The sequence below is a fragment of the Thunnus albacares genome, chromosome 17 (assembly GCF_914725855.1).
Source record: "Thunnus albacares chromosome 17, fThuAlb1.1, whole genome shotgun sequence".
Taxonomy (NCBI): Eukaryota; Metazoa; Chordata; class Actinopteri; order Scombriformes; family Scombridae; genus Thunnus; species Thunnus albacares.
This window is the reverse complement of record NC_058122.1, coordinates 4,319,699-4,342,276: the sequence shown is the minus strand read 5'-3', so window position 1 is coordinate 4,342,276 and position 22,578 is coordinate 4,319,699. Positions and strand designations below refer to the sequence as shown.

Below are 22,578 nucleotides of genomic sequence, written 5' to 3'. Positions count from 1 at the left end.
CAAGACTGGGTAACTTCAGCTGAGCAGCAGCAACAGCAGCTACTGGAGCAACAAGTGGTAATTACAGGACACCAGTGCATATTTTATGATCGCAACCGGAGAGACCGAGGGCTGTTGACAGATTCATATTCATGCTGGAACTACAATGAAGCTGCAGTAGCATCACTAATACTAGTATTACAGTAATGCTAAGTGTATCTGTGGATCAGAATGGTTGTATTAGCCTTGGCTTGACTTTACACACTCTGCCCAGCAGGCCACTATAGAGTTATGGTCTGAGCAAGTTAGCTGCTGGGTGCTAATCAAAGTTACACAGTGTTGCCAAGTGAAGGAATTCCTGCAGTTTGAACATTTGTTTTTCACATGTGTACCACGAGTCTATCAGGTAAATTTACATACGGCAGCAACAGACACACATACCAGTGAGGATCACGGAGCAGAGGGGGCTTTTGTTTAACAACAAAGCAAAAAATAGTTACCACTATCAAACTTACTACTGTTGTTATTTAGTTGGCTTCAATCCTCAATATTATTTCAACATTATTAGTTCAAAATCACTAGCTATACTAGCCATGCAACATGGTAATGCCGAGTTAAACAGACTAACCTGCTAAATAAACAGTAAAACAAAAGAATCCTGCTTTGTACTGGCCCTCATTCAGGAATCAGTCTGAAGTAAGGGCTGTACACTTACTCTGGAACTGGAGTTACATCCAGGTAACTACTATTTATGCACTTCTTGCGGTTGATCGTACCCCCTCAACCAAGTTACATAGTGCAAGAACAGGGGGCGCAGAATGGGAATGAAAGAGACGCCATGCATTCTCCCCATTACAAGTCAGTGTACCATTAAAATGATTTTGAAAATAGTTTAAATAGTTGCATTATGTTGCTTTAAAGGGGACATATTAGGCACATTTCCAAGTCTTTATTTTTGATCTGGGGTGGTACTGGAATATCTTTGCATGATTTACAGTTAAAAAAAAACGTATTTAACTTATACAGGCCCTTTATGCAGCCACCCTCCCGAGTAGCCCACTGTGTTCTGATTGGCCAGCTCTTGGAAGCTGCCCTTCAGGAGACTTCCACCGGCTCTGAAGGCTACATCAACAAACCATGCAACAAACTACAGTGGTGGGATTTCAATATTTCTCATTCTTTACTCAAAATGTCAACTTCTCAAATACATCCATACATGTTTGAGCCGAAATCTGATCTGAAATATGGTAAATGTGAACAACACATGGAAAAACCTGAGCAACAATTGTAGCAAACAAGGCTACAGAACAGAGGGCCATTCTACATACGTTCACCTCAGGTTTTGGAACTTTGACCATGTTTAGCATAGATATCCAACATCATAACAATATATAAATAACAATCACAAAACGCATAATATGTCCCCTTTAAGGATAAACTGTCAATGTTTTTTCTTCTTATAGTGCCTTTGTTGCTGCTGGTGTCCTTAGCTAGAAGGCTGCTGCTGCCCCTGCTGGTTTTGTCGGGTGGCTGTCTGGTCTGCTGGAGCAGACGACGAGCCCAGAGCTGTCGTCCTGACTCAAGCTCTGTGCTCACACAGACACACAGTACTTTACAAGAAGCTGTGGCTCTAGTGACTGTCAGGACCAGTTGTGAAGATGAGGAAGACAAGGAGGAGAAGCAAGACTATGTGAATACGGACACCAAGAGGAAACAGAAAGAGCAAGCAGGAAGAGTAGAAGAAGAGGAGGGTGAGTATAATTATGTAGAAGCTGCAGAGGTTTTTGTTACTATAAACGACAATGGACTGGAAGAGAATGATGAAAGTGACTAAGTGGAACCCAGCCTTCCCCAGATCTGTGCCTCGACAGAATCCTGCCTCCGAGCTCTGCAGGCAGTTCCTTCGACCTCATGGCTTGGTTTTTTGCTCTGATATGCATTGTCAGCTGTGAGACCTTATATAGACAGGTGTGTTCCTTTCCAAATCATGCCCAATCAATTGAATTTACCACAGATGGACTCCAATCAAGGTGTAGAAACATCTCAAAGATGATCAAGAGAAATCAAAGGCACCTGAGCTAAATTTCAAGTGTCATATCAAAGGGTCTGAGTATTCATGTCAGTGTGATATCCCAGTTTTTCCTTTTTAATATGTTTGCTAAAAAGTTCACACACACAAAACACAGAAGCACACATGCACACATACAATAACCAATTATAAGCAAGAGAAAACTGAAAAATGTCATGTTACATGAGATATATATTACAGTAATAGTTTTGGAGAGCCAAAACATTAAATATAACAGAGGATTTCTTATGTTAAAGTGATGTTGGCCTGTACATGGAAGGACTCGTTTTGATTAAACTGGAACCTATTGCTTGTTTAAGTAATCCAGCAAACAGAGTTTTACAGTAGTCTAACCTGTTTTACCTAAAGGACTCACTTAATACAATTTATGACAATTTGTTTTTTAAGATTAGATGCACACTAGTAATGTTACGTTTGATACCGAGGCTCCGAAGCAAGGCTTGTATCATTTCCAGAGAATCATGTATCCAATGACAAACGAGGCCTCGGTTTTGGAAGAATAATGTGACGTTTCGGTTTGAGATTATATAATATGATATAACGACTGTGAAACCTGAACCTTTTGTTTCAGGTGGGGTTGGCTGGTTGCTTTGCGAAAAATGCTGAGAGTTTTAGAGTTTCAGTTTGGCTAAATTCAAATATTGAGGTAGAGGTTTTGGTGGAGTTTTTCAATCATGTTTATTATTCATCATGTTGATTATTTTCAGTGTATGTCTTGCAAAAATGGAGCCTGCAAGAAACAGGAAAAATTCTCCTGCTTGGGACCATTTTGAATTAATATCTCCCAGTAAGGTAAAGGGTATATGGCATATAATATAATGTAATATATGCACTGACTGGGTTTAACTCTTCACGTTTAATATTCCAAACAACAGAAAGCCAGTAGTATATGTGTAATTAGTTATGGGTTACTGAAACATTATTTTTGAGAATCATTATGATTTGTTTTTCCTTATTATTATTATTATTATTGTTGTTGTTGTTGTTGTTGATGTTGTTGTTATTTATACTATTTTATTTTGAAGGTGAAGTGCTTGCTGTGCCTCAGAGAGTTCACACACAGCCAATACAGCATATTGAGCTCTTCATGAGACTGCAAAGGTTGATAATACCCTTCCCCTTGTGAGAGTCTTCTCCACAGCAGGGGAGGTAATATCAAAAAAGACAATTCATTGAGCCCAAACACAGTGAAGAAAAACTGTGTTAAATGAGGTTTTGAGTAATAAATCTTTTGGTGACACAATTGGCTGCGAGGCTTCATTGCTTCAGGAAAGCCTAGTTACGCCATCACTAGTGCACACATTCTAGTTGACATTCTGTCTCATGGTCCTTTGTTTTCAGTTAATACTTGCCTTTATTCTCTTACTGAGCCCCTCTGGCAGAAGACCTGAAAGCTGGGAAAGATGGCCTTTTAAGCACAGCCCACAGGAACTGGAGGAGGCCAATAGTGAAATGCAAGGGGGGGGGGACTTAATTTTGGATTCTTCTTAAAAATCCGTCTTTGTTGGCTTTGTAATTATGTTTGTTGAAAATAATTCCTGATCTGTAAATGATTTCTTTATTTTGATAGGTTGTTTATTTTTGGGTATCTTTTGGTTTGTTAGATGTTTAATGTTCTTTGTGTAAATTTCCCCCTGTGTCTGTCTAAGGCTAGCCTGTGTGTGTGTATATATACCCTCTTGTCTGCTACGTTTTCTAGTTCCTATGTTATATTAACTGCAACTGTTGTCATTTGTTATCAATTTTTCAACTTTATTAAAAGAAGTATTTCCTTTTTACACCTTTGTCCTTGTGCCTTTTTGCTTGGTCCATGACAGGCCACTAGCAACAAACAAAAAAAGAACAAAATTCTTTTTTTTGTGACTTTGTGGTTCCAGTCAAATCTATCCATATAAACCACACCCATTTGTGCCTACATATATTTTCCGCCATTCTGAAGTTAAAAAATAAAATAAATAAAAAATAAATCACCTGTACATCCTAGAGAGCTGAACATTTTCAGCACATCCACTGATGTGTGACAAAAGTTTGCCTCACTGCAACCTATGGTCAATTCAGAAATCTGTCACTCTATATTTTTTCAAAATATGCAAAATCAATTAACATTTACACTCACTGGCCACTTCATTAGGTACATCTGTGCAATCTAAAGCAATCAAATATCTCTGCCATAAATTCTACATTTATGAAACGAATATGTTTTCAGTTTTTGTTTACTTTATGTTTATTATTGAGGTCATACTGAGTGGTGGTGGTGGTGTACTGGGGTGCATTAAATGGTGCTTCTAATATTTTGTCCACTCCATTAACATACATGAGGGGGGCAAAATATTAGGAGGATTTTCTGCATCAAATTTGTCAGTTTTGCACCTATTTACACTATACTCTGACATTATTCTGGTGATGTTAATCACTTGTATATTTCTTTTTGCCAAACTTAATTTTCTTTTCCTTGTACTGTTCATCATTCTCATATTTCTTTATTATGAAGAAAAAACACTCTGTTTCACCTGTGAGAAATTACTGTTCAGACCCACAAGATTATTAAATTATCTTTTACACCTGCGAGAATTAGTTCTTCAGACCCACAAGATAATCAAATAATCTTTTTCATCTGCGAGAATTCATTATTCAAACTAACAAGATGGACACAAAAAAGAAAGCATTGACATTTTGTAAGATAGTACATAGTAAAATTCCTCATTAGAAGTTTGATTTACTGCTTTGAAAAGTGTGTGGTCAGTCTTAGTGACATATATATCAGTTGTGTCCATGAATTTGGTTGGAGTTGAGTCCAATCTTGTGAGCTAACTTTCAACTTGCCTGTGAAACCAAAACTCCACTGAAACTGAAATCAAATCACTAAGTTATACCAGTAAGCAAATAATTTGCTTTGCTAATTTTCATGATATAAAATGAATGAAAGAGAATGACTTTTCTGCTGATACAGCTTGATTTATAAAACAATGAGAAGAAAAAATAACACATAACACACCCAAGAGACATGGGTGATGTTTTATTGTAGCTGCTAAGATGTTTTACAGCTGTCCCACTTTTGAAATAATATTTATAGAGGAGTTTTAACATTGGAGTTTATGGCACAACCACATGTAATTGACACTGATGTGAATAACGCTAAATAAATAGATCTACCAACATCAGTATACTCCAATTATAAAATTTCCATGTAGCTTATATTTTAGTTTATTTAATAGTGAGTTTTTGCCTTGTCAGTAACTGACTTAACTACAAACTAAAATTCATTTGAATCTCATGACTTTTTTATTACAGTACAATTAGCCCATTTTACATCCTAATTAGTGATTTTAACTTCAATCTTCATTTCACTGTTCCATACACTATTACAATGCTTAATTTGATTGAATACAATCATATTTGCCTGATTGATAGAAATCACACTTTCTTTAATGTTTATATATATATATATATATATATATATATATATATATATATATATATATATATATACTCTTAATGCTTGAACAATACACATACTCTATCATCTATAACATTGTAAAATACTGTATATTGATAAATGAGCATATTAACCTGCATCTAAATATTTCACTATAATATCCAATTTGTCATAAAATCACAAGACCATTAAGTGATCCTAAGTATTTATGACAAAGAGGCAAGTGGCAAGTACAGAGGCAAGTGAAGTATAGTAAGCATTTACAATATCCAGTGATACAACTTAGAATATGAATGAAAAAGCTAAATTATATTTCCTTATAATGGCACCATGTATAGTATAATTAAAAAGCAAAGGTGCAAGGAATGACCTTTGTGGAATTTTTATTTCAACGTATTAAAACTACCTGAAATAATAGAAGCTTATCCTTCAAACAGGAAGGAAACCAGTAAAGACCACGGCCTGACTCACAATTAAAAACAGTTGTAGACTATTGCTAGTGGTGTAACGGAACTTAGTTGATCCGTGATCCATACGGATCACCCCCACAGTTCAGCACTCATGTGAACCGTGGATTAACTGCAAAATTTAATGTCTCATTGGAGACAAAGTAAACAAACTGCTGTAAATACAAGTCATGGACAGACAGTGTGTTGCTAACAGGAATTTTGAAGAACAACGACCAAACCAGCATCTAACGGGTCTGAAGTGATATCTGCAGGTATGTTTACATGCTGTTTAGTATGCTGCAGCTGAGCAGCTAATTAGCTATCCAGCTGCTAACTGATGTTAGCGATGCACTTTTCCCCGGTTCAAGTTTGTTTGGTGGCTTGTTCAACAAGCTAAGCTGCAGGACAAGATGTGTTAATGTTTGTAAGTTATCATCAAGCCTGTCTCTGACATCCCCCGTTATATGGAACTTGGCCTATTGTTTCATTCACTACCATGTTTAAAGTAGGAAGGTATCATTCCTTATATTGCATCTGTTGCACCCCTAACTATTGCCCAGTATTGCACAAACTCTTCACATTGCATCAGCACACATGCTTGAAGGGTAATTAATGACACAGGTCTCACATTAACCCCACATTAAATGTCTCAATGTGGTTTGAGACAAGCTATTAGATGGAGGTTCATTTTAAAACGGAACAAAATGGCAGAATTATCTGCAACATAAACAGAAGGTCCAGCAAATCATCTTCAATATGTAGCAAAATGGCTCCAACTGAGTCATAAATCATAATACCATCTTTGGCTGGACGAATAACATAATTGCTGCAGAAATATATTCATTGCAGGAATTTAAGCAAAATACCAGACACTCCCCTTACCCAAATAAATTCACACCAATGAGGCATAACCCAGACTTTCAGGTATAAAATATATCACTACTGTTCAACTCATGGGAAACATTAGGTATCACTCATCTACAGCACACATTTGAGGACAGTTCACTGACATCTAACACTGTGCCAGAGGTATGGTATCATGAGTGGAAAGCCCAAACCCAAATGAACAGGTCCCCTCCAGTAGGGGTGAGGACCATTTTCGAGGGATCTGTCCTGCAACTTTCACGGCTATTTCATGGTTATCTTGCCATTAGTTTTCAAGATATTTTACTCAAATCCAAAACTGCCAACCTCATGGTGGCGCTTGAGGAAATGTTAGAGGATCACCAAAGTCAGTAGGCTTTATACTTTAGGATCCACTAATGTCTATACAAAATTTTATGGAAATTCATCAATAATTGCTGAAATAGTTCAATCTGGACAGATGGGCATGCCACTAGAGCCCTGCCACTGGTAGGGCTAATAATTCTGGCATGTGAGTCAGTTTGATTGGGGTGGCTGGTCACTTTTGTTCAGCTAAAGGTCAATAAATACTAAGATGAGTCGGTTTGAGTGAATGGAAGGTCAATGATATTGACCTGTAAGCTGGTTTGATCAGGAAGAAGGTCAATAATACTGACTCGTGAGTTGGTTTGATTATGCAGTATGACATTATGGCAGGTCAGTTTTGCAATACTGCTCTGAGTCACACCAGGTGGGAAGTCTTACCTTGATAACATTTTATATTGTGGTGTGATGACAATTTTATTATTTAATCTTAATCTGAAAAAACATAATAAACATAACTACCATTATGTACCTAGGACATATATGTTTAACAATGTCCACCAAAAGCAAATGAGACAAGACAAATAACCAACACTCGGACATCGATTTTATTGCTCCTTACTGTACTGTTGCATGCTGGGAAATCTTGAGGAGGATAAACCAGGTACTTTATAATAACATTTATAATAAATGGCCTGAGTCATTATGTTTTTGGCATACAACATTCATATTTTAGTTTTGTCAGAATGTGGCTTTTTCTGATGTCATATCCAACTGATCCCTGTGCCATTACACTGGGTACTTTTCTGAAAAAATAAAAAACTTATATCTGAATACATAACAATGAAAATCATTGGCTGAGTAAAACCATATGTGAGTTTAAAAAAGCAGATTTGCAGACCACCTTGCTATTCATATGAAGAAGCATTAAATGGGTTATGGGAAATGTGATAGGAGATATTTGACTGGAAGATGTGATATAAATATGTAAGACTATCTTTATTTACGGAAACCCACTGTGAGTCTACCAGTGCAACGGTGTGACTCATTAACATGTTTTTAATAGTTTTTGGACAACGGAGGTCTGTGGCACAGAGGAATATGATATATCAGGCTTTGAATACACACACAATACTTGTAATAGGATGTGTTCATTGTTGGTTTGGCTCTGCACATGAGATTTGTTAACATTAAGAAAAATATAGAAAATCACCAACCTTATTGTTCAAAGTTGACTAGATACAAGGAGTGCTGTAACCAGCACCTATCCCACTAAGGTCTTGTGGATGTGCACATGACAACTCTGTTTCATTTCACAAAGTTAAAGTGTAATCCTTAAGATATCAGTCCTTGTTAATTTGGTGACATCTGTGGTTACTGGTGGTAATAGTGCATGAGGTTTAATGCTTCAAGTTTAACGCTCTTTGAGCAGCTGCTCAAAATAGCAGAATGATGTATATGTTTACAGTGTAGCCAAATGTTTTAATAAAGAAGTCAGTCAATATTAATGGCAAACGTGATCTGATCTCATGCTGCACACAACGCAAGTAGTTTTCCACACAACAACAGCAGGATACTGTAAAAGTAGCTGTTCCCTTGCTGAGAAGACAGAGGTGTGCAGCCTGCAGTTCCTCATCTAACAGCTCATTGTGGCTGCTTCTTCTTGTTCAATTCCTCCCTTTGAAAAATGACCCAGCGATTAAAAATGCTAAAAATGACACATTTTTGATAAATTATCCCAATCCACAATAACTTGTTGACAAATACAATGTGTTTCATTTTGGCTTTTATTGTGGAGCTTCAGAATTATAGCTACCCAGTGTTTGGCCACTTGCGTACTTTTCGTGTGAAGTAGTAGGAAATATTTGATTTGCATTAGCAGTAACTAAATACAGCTCTGATACAGGGTTAAGAGACTGAACAGTAAATGGTAACAACAGCAAATGTTGCTCTACATATAAATCTATAAATATGGTTGTATTTTGTTATTAAAGTTTAAACTTCCTCTTTTCTGGCACCATAACCATCTGCTGTCTGTGAATTTGTTTCCCTTTCTCACACATTTTGTTATGTCTAAATTATGCATGGGTACTTCTCTCAGCTGTACGACAACAGCAACTAGTGGCTCTGAGAACTGGCTGTCAGAGACTCTTCGTAAAACTGGGTTGGGGTGTTAAATGCCCACAAGTTCCTCTTCATTTTCTTCAAAGTACCTCCACAGTGTGCATACTTCTCTCTGTCAATGCTAAATCTCCTCTGAGGGTTGTGATGTTTTGACAAGTTGAAATATAATACACAAATGGCCTGTTACAAGTTTTCAAAGATAGTAAATTCATGGTCTATAATAAGGTTGAAGGACAGGCTCTCAAGTTTTCAAGTGTGTCTTAAAACAACAGTCAGGTGTCCATGTGATCAGTGAAAGAGGTTTTCCTCACTGCAATCATTCCTCCTGTTCATACTGGCTATTAAAAGATCTCCTTTAAGTGTGTTTTCAATGTAAGTGATGGGGGCTAAAATCCACAGTGTGTCCACACAGTTATTTAGAGCAAAAATGCATTTAAAAGTTGATGTGAAGCTTATATGAGGCTTCAGCAGTCTGAGTTAGTCATATCAAGTGGATATCTGCCACATTTACGGTCTTTTTAGCATCAAATCCCCTCTTTGTGTTTCCTCGGACAGTGTTTCCCTGTTGAGCTGTGGTGGAAGTATAGTAAGAAAAAGAGAGACTTTGGCACTAAAAAGACTGTAACGTTGAAAGATATCTACTTGATTTGACTCATTAAGCTTAATATTAGCCTCAGATAAACTTTTAAATACATTTTTGCACAGGAGGACTGTGGATTTGGGCCCCATCATTTACATTGTAAGTGCATTATGAAGGGTGGAAAAATGGTTTCTGCTACAGATAACTGATACCCCCTGCTGATGTGGATAAGGCACCGTCAGACGGCTGTCCTTTACCTCTGACCTAGGTATCAAACAGGGTTCCCAAAATCTACACGCAAGACCACCCAAGCCTTGCTTAGGGAACTAGATTCAGCCTGGCTTCTATAATCACCAGCTGTCATTGAACCACTACCAACAGCCCTATTTAGGAATTCCTAACAGCCTGGGTCACAACGAAGTGTATTGGTGCAAATAGGTGTTGGAGGTTTGAAAGTACTCCAAGACGGCCTTCTAACAGGTCATCTCTGGAGGAAGCCCACTCTGATGGTCAAGGACACTCGCCTGGTTTTATAGGGTAGTTATGGAGCCCTGGCCCTAACAATGTAGCCAATAAAACCCCAAATAATAAATCTTTCAACCTAATTCTACTCTGAAATCATGGTTTTACTAAATAAGAAGTAATATAAGGCGCAAAAAGTACAATACAAAAACTAAACTACAACTACAATACAAAAAGCTAAAACGACCAAAGAGTCTCAAAGAGATCTCTCTTAAAGCCCTAAGGAAAAAAGAGGTCCTGCAAAAAGAAAAGGGACCCTGAGTCTCTCTTGGCTTTTCTTTTTATAACTCTACAACTTCCTCTTATTTGTATTACCACCTATCATCTATCACCACCAAGACATCTATCAGTCACATGCTGATATTACACACACACACTTGACACAAAATAGTGGCCTTTTCTTCATCTGTCGCCTACAACAGACTACGTGGAACTTTTCAACTTCTTCTTTTTTACATTTGAGATTAAAATTTAGGGATGTCTTCTGCTAGATGCAGAAACACAGCCTCTCCGTTGCCTCAGGTTATCTGACGGTTGTCTATGTTTTTGATGTTTTTTTTAGTCATTCTTGTCGGTTCAGATCTAGTTTAGTACAAGTTTCACAAATTGTGTAAATTCTCCACAAATGGTGCAAGATTTCATTGATATGGTAAAAAAGACCATACAGTTATGAGAAACAATTCGTAAGATGTGTTTAAAACCATAAAAATTGTTTGAAGACAGTAAAAACGCAGTGTGTTAAAAAGCGTTGAAATGCTAAAAAGTCTTTCATTGTAAAGACTTATTGAATGAGTTCATTTCATAAATTCATTCTTTATTGTTAAGGTAAAGCCATAATTTTATTATTAGTGACCCACAAAGTAGACTTCATCTGCTAATCTGAGATTAATTTGCTTCTGTCTCCACCTTCATACCTTGGAGAAATTGCAATATTTTCCACATTTCAGTAAACGCTCCATGGATGTATTAAGGTGAAGACCCGCAGTAGGTGAACAAATCACACAGTATAGTTTGCACCACTTCTCACTCATCACTATGGGTGAGTCGACACCACTGGCAAGTACGCGCAGATATTTACGTCACAATATCAACAAGGTTTTAGCCTGTACATTTCTTAGCAAGTGCTGTGTAAATAAAAAACTCCCTGCTTTGTGCTACTTTGTGCCAAGCCGCATGTCTTTTGTTTATGTCATCTGGAGGGAAAGGGTTGTATAAAAGTGGAATTAAGGACAGTAACAACAAACAGCAACAATTCTTTTCACCTCCATGCACATCTTCCCATAGCTTCCCTCATTGCCTGGAATCCCACAATGCCTTGCAATGCAATTTGCTTGTGTCACATATAAAATGAATGGGGGCGAACTTTGTGTCACTAAGTGACACAAAGTTATAGCATATTAGATCCCATATTTTAATAAGACTGTCTGTAAAACAATTAGTAGGACACCTCCAACTGCAAACTGCAGTAATTTCTCTTTGTATCATGAATGTTTAATTCATGAAAGTTTTATATAAAAATTCAGAAAGAGTCCAGAAAAATGATTTTAAAGTCTGTGACGTCATCCCAATGTAAAGCAAAGATATGTAAAGTCTATGGTCCAGCGAGAGAAATATTACTGCACACATTCAGTGGGCCGCACAATGTGGGAGCAAACAGGTAACGTACAAAAACTTTATTGAGAAAATAGTTTTTTTTTTTCAAATTTAAAGTTCTTTTTTTTTTTAGCAAAGGCAAATAACTCCACTGGTCTTTTGTTGGTTGTTCTTGCAAAAACAAATAACTAAACATGTAAACAAATAATAACATGAATGGCAAATATTACATATTTACAAGGTCATACCTTAGAAATCCCGGCCAGACTACAAAACCCCAGAGCATGAATGTGCCAGTGTTTTAACCTGTAAAGTATTATTAAAGATCACAGCTGTCTTTTTTTTTAGAGCTACCACAGTGGTGACCAGACCATCTCATTGCAGAGCTGACTCATTGAGCCTAAAGTTTGCCACAGTTTTTTTGTCTACCATCAGCTCTTTGGGAACTGAACTAAACAACTGTTTTACAGTTTTCCATTTAGTATTCAGTGTAACTCCATATTCCATGTTACTTATTATTACTTAGTGCTTCACAGTATTCAGTTTAACTCAGTCCTCCATGTTACTCTGTGTAACTCAGTATCCAGTATGTCACTGTATTCAGTATCAAACCAGCATTCAGTGTGACTCAGTGTTTCAGTTTTTAATATTTCACAGTATTCAGTGTATTTCACATTTTTTAGTATTTCAGTGTTAAACATTTCAGTATTTTTTGGATCTAGAATAACTCTGTTTTACTTAACTTCTTTTTATGCTTTGAAGGAGACAACATGACAGCCTCTTCAGTTTTGTCCAAATTATGTATCTTTAAAGATGACTTTGAGCCAAAGTTACACTGAAATTTGCTTTCAAACAGCACATCTGCTGAACATAGTCACTGCCATATTGCGTCACCTGATCTGAATACTGTGCACTGATTCGCTGAATGGATTTATCGATTTCTGTTCAAGAACAGTAACAACTTTCTCTGCTGTAAAACATGACAGTTGTGTGATGTATTCAGGGTTCAGAATGTGCTATTGTAACATTTACCTCTTGCATGTTACATTAAATACATCATTTGAGCTTTAAATGGTCACTATGTCTAATAGCAAAATGTTGTAATATAGAATATAATTTTGTCAGTAATTTTACCTTTATTGAATAGTTGTAAGGGGTACATATTTGTGTTATTTTCATATTTTTATGCTGTTATCTTATATTTCATATTTAATACTTGGCTACACTGTATCCAAGGTAACGATGCAGCTATAAAGCCCATCACTGTGGGAACAAGTCAGACCGGGCTTGTATCCCCCAGGTGAGTGTATGACTAACAAATTTAAATTTTCTTTTCCAAGATCTATTTTTACGTAGATTTTTATCCAAATTCTGTGTAATCTCAATGGCTTTTAAAGTGCAGGACTGATTCATAAAATCTGAGCGTATTATAGAATGTGAGGTTCACCCTTGGATGCTTTTGGGGTTGACGTGTTCAAGTAGAAAAGATTATCATCGACCAATTACAGTGTTTGAAAATACATACTGAGTTAGCATGAGTTATAGTTCCATCCAGCACATAACCATTCACACACCAGTCACAGTTTATATAACATTACATTAAATATACATTTCCAAACATGATATCGCAAAAGCACAGTTTTGCATCTAATTTTTTTTAAAGCACAGAATGGCACAGTATCGAACATACTGAAGTTGTACAACACTTCTAAAACCCTGCATATTTGATAGATCAGATTGGCTGATTTGTCTGAACTACTGAGTTTCAACCATCCACAACAGGCTCTTACTGCATTTTCTGCAAACAGCACCTCCAACATAACTTATTTTACTTTGTTGTGCCGTGGAAAAAAAATTTGTGTTAGCCCTGTGATTGTCTGGTGACCAAGGTGTTCCCCTCCTTGTGCTCAATGTCAGCTGGGATCAGATCCAGCCCTCCCGTGACCCTTTAAAATAATTAGCAGTATAGCTAATCTACAGCTCTTCATCTAACATCTCACTGTGGCTGTTTATGCCATTGATTAAGCTCTTCTAAAACAGTGATTCAGAACACATTTCCTATATCTTCTTCATAATAAAAGGCTCCTGTTAGTTTGTCAATTGGAAAGCTTTTAATATGACACAGCAATAGCAAGAAATTATGGGTTTTTATCAGCAGTAACTTAACATGGCTCCAATAAGGCTGAAATTGTTGAGGAAGATAAGGTAGATATCTGAAAGTGCAAACATGAATGCAGGAGAGACACTCAACTTCAAACCACAAAAAATCATTTAGAAGCTACAAAAGTACTGAGAGCTGAACAAACAGAGCTTTTAAATATAGCTTTCTCTCGTAACACACCACTTGTGTGTGGGGAGTGGAGATGAGGGGGGTTGTCACAGGTTACTGCGGTTGGCCCTGCCAGCAAGCAGGACGACAGCAATGCGGCTCGCCACTGCTAATCCCTGCTGTGAGGCTGAAGTGGAAACACATTACATCGCAGGTTGGTTTGGCACAGCGTGGCTAAAGCGGACCAACCCAGGCCAATGGAAAGCATTCACACCTATGGGTGATTTACAGTCACCAATTAACCTAACCTGCATGTTTTTGATTGGTGGGAGGAAGCCAGAGAACCCAGAGGGAACCTACACAGAGGAAAGGGAGAACATGCAAACTCCACATAGAAAGGCCCCATAGACTGTTTATAAAGATAGATAGAGTGAGGTGTGATGTCACCTATTGGTTTGCATTAGAGCCAGTTTGAAATCCAGAGTTGCTGCTTATGGTCGGTACTATTTTTTTCTGTTTGAAGCCAGGACCTTCCAAATAAGGAGTCCAGGGTGTTGCCTTTCATGATGTGGAAACATACCCTGCTACCTGGAACCCAAGCTAAGGCTAGCTTACTGGGAAAACTGAGAGGAGTATGTGCACTAACGTTAGCTACTTAAGCTAAATTGTGCTAACAGGGCAGGTGTCATAATCAAGTAACATTAAACTTACTGAAATATTGCAACTCACTGAGTCCTGGAGCCAGGGAGAGCAGCAGGTGAGCGAATTGTCAATCACTGCTTTCAATCAACACCCACATGACAGACATTAAAGCTACTGTAAGTCTTCAAATCTTGTTAATGGAGCAATAATTTCCAAAATGACTGTGAGCACACTTATTAGAGGGCCCAAATTCAGTGAATGAGACAATAATCATTGAAAAAAAATGGCTGACTTAGTATTTCTAGAGAAAAGTTGAATGGTTTGAATGGCAGTCATTGGAGCATCTAGGGGCCGTCGGTGGTATTGCACTTTAAAGTATTTCCACACTGGCTTCACTCTCATGTCATGGTAGTTGCCGCTTTGTTGGTACCCAGAACGTTCTTGCTATGAGGCGACAGTGCTAACCACTGCACCACCCTCTATTGAGTTTCATTTGAAAAAAAACAAGAAAAAGGGAAGTGTTTTGGGGGAAAAAAACAGCAGTGTGAAATGTTTCTGTTCACAGCTTTTAGTTCAGTTTTCTATCATCTATTCTGCCGCCAATGCCATGGGGAGTACTCAGAGAAACTAGTTCTATTTGGCCATAGGTGAGATTTTTTGTATATAGATAATGATTTAAAACAAGACAAGTTACTGTATATTTCAGCATGTTTTCACTGATATAATGACCCATGTCATTTAAAAAAAAATCTCCTATAGTATCTCTCCTCTTGACCTCATCTTCACCTGCTGCAGGTCAGTCCATTCTCCTTTTCGAGGCATCAATACTGATGGGTGTCCTGATCAGTTTAGCTGGGCTTTAACATCTTGATTAAACTTTTTGGTCATTGTGGACACACACACACACACACACACACACACACACACACACACACACGACCAATTTGAGTTTTAGACCTGTGTGTTAGTGTATATGTGAGGGTGTCCATCTTTGTGAGGACCAATTATAGTCTGTAGATCTGTGTGTGTGTGTGTGTAGGTAGGTGTGTGTGTGTGTGACAGAGTACATACACATAAATAAACTTGCTCCTAACAATAGGTTCATAAGCCACACACAGGGAGAGAGATAACACCATGGTTGAGCAAAGGCCATTACAATAGGTACAAAGGCGTGGTCAGTATTATTTGTAACACCACTACAAAATGGCAAAACTACAAATAGTTAAGAAAATTAGTTCATTGCCTATGCTGTATAGTTGTGGTAATGTAGGCAATAGCTTATTTTTTTCAGAATGAATGCTCAAGCAGATACAGAGTTTGTATACTTTTAATTTTTAACACTACTTTTATAACTTTTAGGGCCAAAGAATTACATCTTGAACAGTTTTACCAAAATAAACAATGTAAAAACAACTATAGGATCTAAGTAAAAAGAAAAAAGAGTCCCACTGTATCAAATGAATGTAAAAAATGGAAGAAACAAAAGGCAGAGCGCAGACAAACATATACATTACTGAATGAGTACAGTTTTGCATTTTGCTGAAGAATTTGAAAATCAACCAAACATTTTTATGTAATAACTCACATGCTGTGAAAATGTCATACAATACAATTAGAATGCTGAAAACAGTTGAAGAGTTCCATGAGGGAAACAACAACAAAACAGAACAGAGGCAGGTATTGTGACACCCTCAGTGTTTATGCACACAAACGTGCACATGCACACACACAACACAGAGAGACAAAGAGAACTATAATGTAAACTTCCCTTAACGAGGAAACTTTGAGGTCTTGCATTTATGTCACCATCTTAGTGCTTTGTGCCATTCTAAAGGGAGGGAGAAATGCACTGGGTTCATAAGCAATCATTTTTTCAACCAGTTGTTAAATGGGGCAACAACCAACCACTGACCACCTATCTCACCTGAGCTCTTAAGAGCTTGAGAGAGACAGTGAAAAGAAAAGGGGATTACATGTATTTGGAGCACATTTGAACAGATAAACAAAGCTGTTCTGGTGCATTACAATTCTTTACCCAGTTCTGCAAACTATAAAGAATTCTTGGCAGCTCTGGGTCACCTTCATCAACAATTAAGCCTCCTCAAGACCTCTAAGGTCCCTATACTGCCTTTACCTGCCTGCAAGCAGTATCCAGGTAGCTTCTGGGCAACTTGTACCAATACAACATCTGTTTCCCTTTCCAACATTTTCTCCCAGGTTGCAGAGGTAAATGAAGACGAAATAAAATCTCAGTCATAGATATGAATACAGTCACTGATGTTACCACATCTCTTGTCCAAATCACTATGAGTTCAGATTCATCCTACACAGTAAGCCCCGTCTGTTTTTTAATATGACTACTGTATCCTGCTGCGTGCTTCATTTAACCATAGCCTGGCTTATTTGACAAACACAAAGGCCAAACATGTTTTGCTGCTGTGATGCACTTGTATGGGGATAAATGATGATATATAGACTATTCATTTATTCTATTTTATTAAAAAGGTGGGCAACATAAAAAGCCCAAAGAGAATTTGATTAAAAACCCAACTGGATTAAGTGGCTTTTGACTGTGTATTTGATATTCACTAGTTGCTCCATCAGTCATATTTCTGATTCTGCTTCACCAGTACATGTTTATTGAGTCTTGAAATAGAAAGAATTCAAACAATGTAAAAACAATCCAAATCAAAGATACAGTACATTTAACATTTTATTATTTTGTTCTTTCTCCAGAAGGCCTAACAAAGCCCAACATCTCCATGAATCCTGTCGGTGAGGTGACCTGGGGTCAGAACGTTGACATCACTTGTTCTATTTCAACACAAATTCAACATTCTTTACCTGGAAACTTCATATTGACAAAGACTTCAAGCTCATTCAGACAGAACCAAACACCAAGTACCAACCTTGCTGCCTTCAGCATCAATAAAGTGGATTTTGATTATGAGGGATTGTACCAGTGTCAGTTTCAAACAAGTGTTTCAGGTCGAGACTTTAGCTCTCCCATTAGTGACTCCGTCAAGCTCTCTGTTACTGGTAAGTAAATTAAAGGTGGAAATAAAACAGGAAAAAAACAGAAAAAAAAAAAAAAACACGGTCTTAAGTTTTTTGTGCTAATGCTGTGTTAAATTGTGGGAAAATGTGGTTTATTAAGGAACTGAGGTGTGAATCCATTTGATACTGGTTTCTTAGGTGTTAGATTCCATTCAGAATCAATTCTTGATTCAAAACCGATTCTCGATTGAATGAATATAAAAGGGGGCACTATTTTCACTCTCTTGCTCCAGTATACTGTGTGCTGAACCATTCACTGGTGTCATCAGTCCACTGAAGTACAATATGAAATATAACTGGCGATTAAGATAAATGGTCCGCAGCCTTTTTATTTTAAAAAGTTAACTGTATTAGTTAATGAATTAATTAATTTGAAGGCATCTTACAGACTCCTGCCTGTATGAGAATGACAAAATGTTCTCCGCTGTGTTGTTATTAACATCATGCCTCTAGTAGTGGAGAGCAGCCTTTCTGATGCACCGTTAGCTCTGGGGAAAGACATTGATGTCCAAGACGTTGAGTGGGCACACGGTTTTTGAGGTGAAACAGACTGAGCACCAAGTTATTTTCTTCACCTCAGAGTTGGTTTAAATTCTTTAATGCTGCAGTGTGTGTTGGTCTGCTAGTCTCATTTGTTACTACTCATCGCTGCTCCGCTCTGCTAACGTGAATCTCTGAGTGATGGCACAGAAAGTTCACAATATACTTCATGTTCGTCTCGCAACAGTAATTATTTAATCATTAAATCAAAAAATGCTTGCAACCGCTGCCTTTTTTGAAGATGACCTACAAGATATATTAAGCATGTGTGCGCTGTAGACTGTCCAGGTGCTGCATTTCCCAGTTGAGTTCCGCCTTGTTCGTTCCGTCAACATCACGTAATTAACTAACATTTAGAAAATTGATTTTTGAAATTTGTGAATGCAGAATAATCCACGTCCACATCATGATGCATCTTAGAATCGAGAAATTTCCACACCTCCAAAACACACTAATAATTATGTAATTCAGTTCAGTTATAATAATAATAATAATAATAATAATAATAATAATAATAATAATAACCAGTGTTGGAATGCTCAAATTGGCATTATTGTTCTGAGAAGTTGCGGGAAGGAGTATTGCATTTTTTGCAGGATACAACAAAAATATAGATATAGCTGGGGAGGATCATGCATTTTTTAATAAAGCGCAATATAAGATTCACCCCTCCCAACCCCAATAACTTTCGTACTGTCCCTTAGAGCTTGGGCGTCCCAAACAGTGCCAAATGTGAATTAATGACTGTTGGGTTAAACATTGCAGCTGTTCTGGAAACATAAAACAAATTCCAAACTCTATTTAAAATCTATTTAAATCAGTAACAGAGCTGACAAACTTCATTATCTGCACTTTCAGTGCAGAGATAGTTCTGAGATGTTCTTAATTAGTTATTTTAAAGATTATTTTAAAATATTACTTTTGATTTGGTATAGATTGTATAATTATATCAGACTATAGGCTAATTATAATTTATGTTATGTGGAGTGGACCCAAATGCAGGCTGAGCGAGGCTGAAGATTAACTTTATTTTAGGCTCATGCAGGCAAAAACAAAAGTGGCAGATCAGAGTGAACAGAATACAGAACAAAGGATTCAACAAAACTGAACTGAAAAACAGGACTTAAATAAAAACTAATCTAATGAAACAATTAGGAACAGGTGGTAAGATACAAGGGTAGGCTGGGAGCTGATTGGCTGGGGAGGACACAGGGAGCAGGGCAGGGCTATTGTATCATATATTGTATATTTTTTCTCTATATGCTTTAAAAATTAAATACTTTTCTTTCATTTCACAGATGCAACATATTTGCATAAAGATCAGTCTTGTTGTGCATTGCTTTTCAGAACAGTATAGCCTTAGTATGTTTAGAATAAATCATGATCTCATAGTGTCTGGTTTGGAAGTAAGGAATTGTATATTGCCTTTATACTGTTGTATCTTGTACCCTTTTGTACCTAGTGAGACTGCAGCAGCCCAGCATCTCAGTGACATCCAACACAGGGCTGGTCTCGCGTCCAGAAGGTGTAGAGGTCACTAGGGGTTATGACTTTCTCATCACCTGCTCCATTTCCTCCCACTGTCCCACTGGTGTTTTCTTTCTCAATCTCTCTGGCTCCAACATCATTGAAACCAAGCCAGCCATCAACCACTCAGCCACCTTTAACTTCCCTGTAGCTGAGTATGAACACCAGGGACACTACAGTTGTGTCTATGAAGTCACATGGTCCACACGGAAGTACACTTCTACACAGTCTACACTGATTAGTGTCAGCATTAAATGTGAGTACACTGTAGAATTTAAGCTAAGCATTGTTGTATTTTATGAATAACAGCTCAGTTCTACTGTTCTTAACAACCAGACATCTGATGCTAATTACTAATGTACTGATGTATTGTGAACACAGCTGAGCTGAATGTTATATCAGATCAGTAAAGTTTTAGTTCACCACTGAGATTCTTCAGCCTCCAGATTTGACATTTATCTGAGCATACAGCTCCCACACAGTACTCAGAGAGGAACTCTTGTTACCTGAGTGAAAACACATCACTGCTGTTATCAGCTGTCGGTTTCACTTCAGAATCAGCTGGCCCTCGTCTAAATGAATGAATGAATTTTGTCACTTTTAAATAACAGTAGGGAATAGAAGGAGTGAAAACTGATTTTTTAAAGTAGGCCTATACTTATTACAAAAAATTCTACCTTTCTGACAAGATGATGTCAGCTCATCATACATGCCCATAAATGACCATCCATTCTGTAGTCTCGAGGTTGTTCATGTTGTCCACTCACATATTCCTCTTTTGATTCAGGCTTGAACATGTACTGAGAAGTTGACATTTCGAGTAAAGAACAAGAAAAAGATGTGAAACCTTACTACTATTATTTGTTTACATAGCTTGCAGAAGTCTGCCATGCGGCGGCTTCCAGAAGCCGACCAATCAGAACAGAGTGGGCTCATCGGTAGGGGGGGCCTTAAAGAGACAGGAGCCTGTTTTGGACAGAGACTGGACTGAAGGGCTGCATAAAGGGCCAGTGTAAGATAAATAAGGAGATTTATGAACTGTACATCATGGAAAGATATTCCAGTAAAGTCTCGAAATATAAATATAGTGCTGAAAATGTGGATCTCCCCTTTAAAACTGGTGCTGGAGGTGGAGTATTAATATTCATCACCTGAGTTTTGAAAGTGTTGAGGAGACGCTCAGAGCTGGTGGCATTATAATACACAGACATCATGCACAGCCTGCTGGAATCAGCACAACTTATTCTCTCCAGTGAGAGAAGTCATCATATTTAGTGATATGATGATTGTAGTTTGTATATCCATGGTTACAGTGCAAACAGGAAGTGCTAATAGCTCATGCAGCATCATTTTCTATGATCAGGATTTGCCAAAATTAAAAGGTGTAAAACTAGCAGCTCAGTTGTGGCCCACACCTACGTCACCTGCTCCATTGCACTTCCTGTTTACATCATCTGAAGCATGACGGGATAACGGATGTTATTATAGATAAACTGTCAAATGTTCTTCCTCCTACAGTGCCGTTGTTGCTGCTGGTGTCCTTAGTAGCTGCTTGGGGTCTGCTGCTGCTCTTGCTGGTCTTGTTGGTGGATTGTCTGACCCGCTGGAGAAGACAACGAGCCAGACAAAATTGACACACAAAATCCAAATTGGCTGACTTCCTGTTTGGCAAAAAAATTTCAAAAAATATGTATCACGTCCAAAAATGATGAGAGCAATGATCCCACCGAATTTCATGAACATCCAAAGAACTTTATCCCAACATGACCCTGCTTTCTGGGGGCACTATTGAGCCCCTGGCTATGCCCTGAGTCCAATTTCATCAGTTCTGACATGTGTGCCAATTTTCATGAGTTTTCAAGCATCCCAAGCCCCTAAAAATGCCAGCCATTTATAGCAAATAGTGATCCTGGTGGCGTTCCATACAAAACACAGAAGCACACCTGCACTCAAACAGAAAACAGAAGAATATCATTTTACATGAGATCAGAGAGTTGTGATAGATCTCAGGTCTTCAGGCTTGTCATTAGGTTTGCTACAGAAAAGCAAAATAACAAAAAGCATCCTCACCAGATGTGAATCTTATACAGTGTGTACAGTTAGAAGACCATCACTTAATGAATTGTACTCTGTTAGCTGGTAGGAAATGTACTGAGGAAGAAAAAATTAAGTGTTAGAGACTATTATTAGAAGTTTGAACTGAATTAATTTATTGCACTCTGAACCAGTGTTGTAGTGCTCGAGTCCAATTCAAGTCCTAATTTTCAGGACTCGTGACTTAACTTGGACTTGTGCACTGATGACTCAGACTCGGACTTGTTAATTGATAAAGAAGTAAAAGTTTTTTTTGTTTGTTTGTTTTTGTTAGTTTTTTGTCATAGGCCCTTCTAATTTGGCATAAGATATTAGCTATATTAATTAGAGGCACACTGATCAAACATCCACTGATCTAAAACAGTCTGTTTTCAGCTGATCAGCCATCGGTGACTGGCAGATCTGTCTGTTTTTTGCCAGTCAAATTTCCTGTACATAGCTGGTATATGATATGGTTCATATCATGCACACAGCTGCAGCTGTGGCAGAGGCAGCTACAGCCCACACTCA

General features: G+C 37.7%; 1 protein-coding gene and 1 long non-coding RNA gene across 2 annotated transcripts in view; both read left to right on the top strand.

The window, feature by feature from the left end:
* The window catches only part of LOC122966811 (deleted in malignant brain tumors 1 protein-like), a 49,336-nt gene that overhangs the window by 4,761 nt on the left and 21,997 nt on the right, over positions 1-22,578 (top strand). The gene's annotated exons all lie outside the window — the stretch shown is intronic.
* On the top strand, positions 18,315-21,580 carry LOC122967216. The gene is made up of 3 exons (XR_006398558.1): positions 18,315-18,447; positions 19,910-20,230; positions 21,493-21,580. It is a non-coding gene; the product is annotated as an uncharacterized LOC122967216 (long non-coding RNA).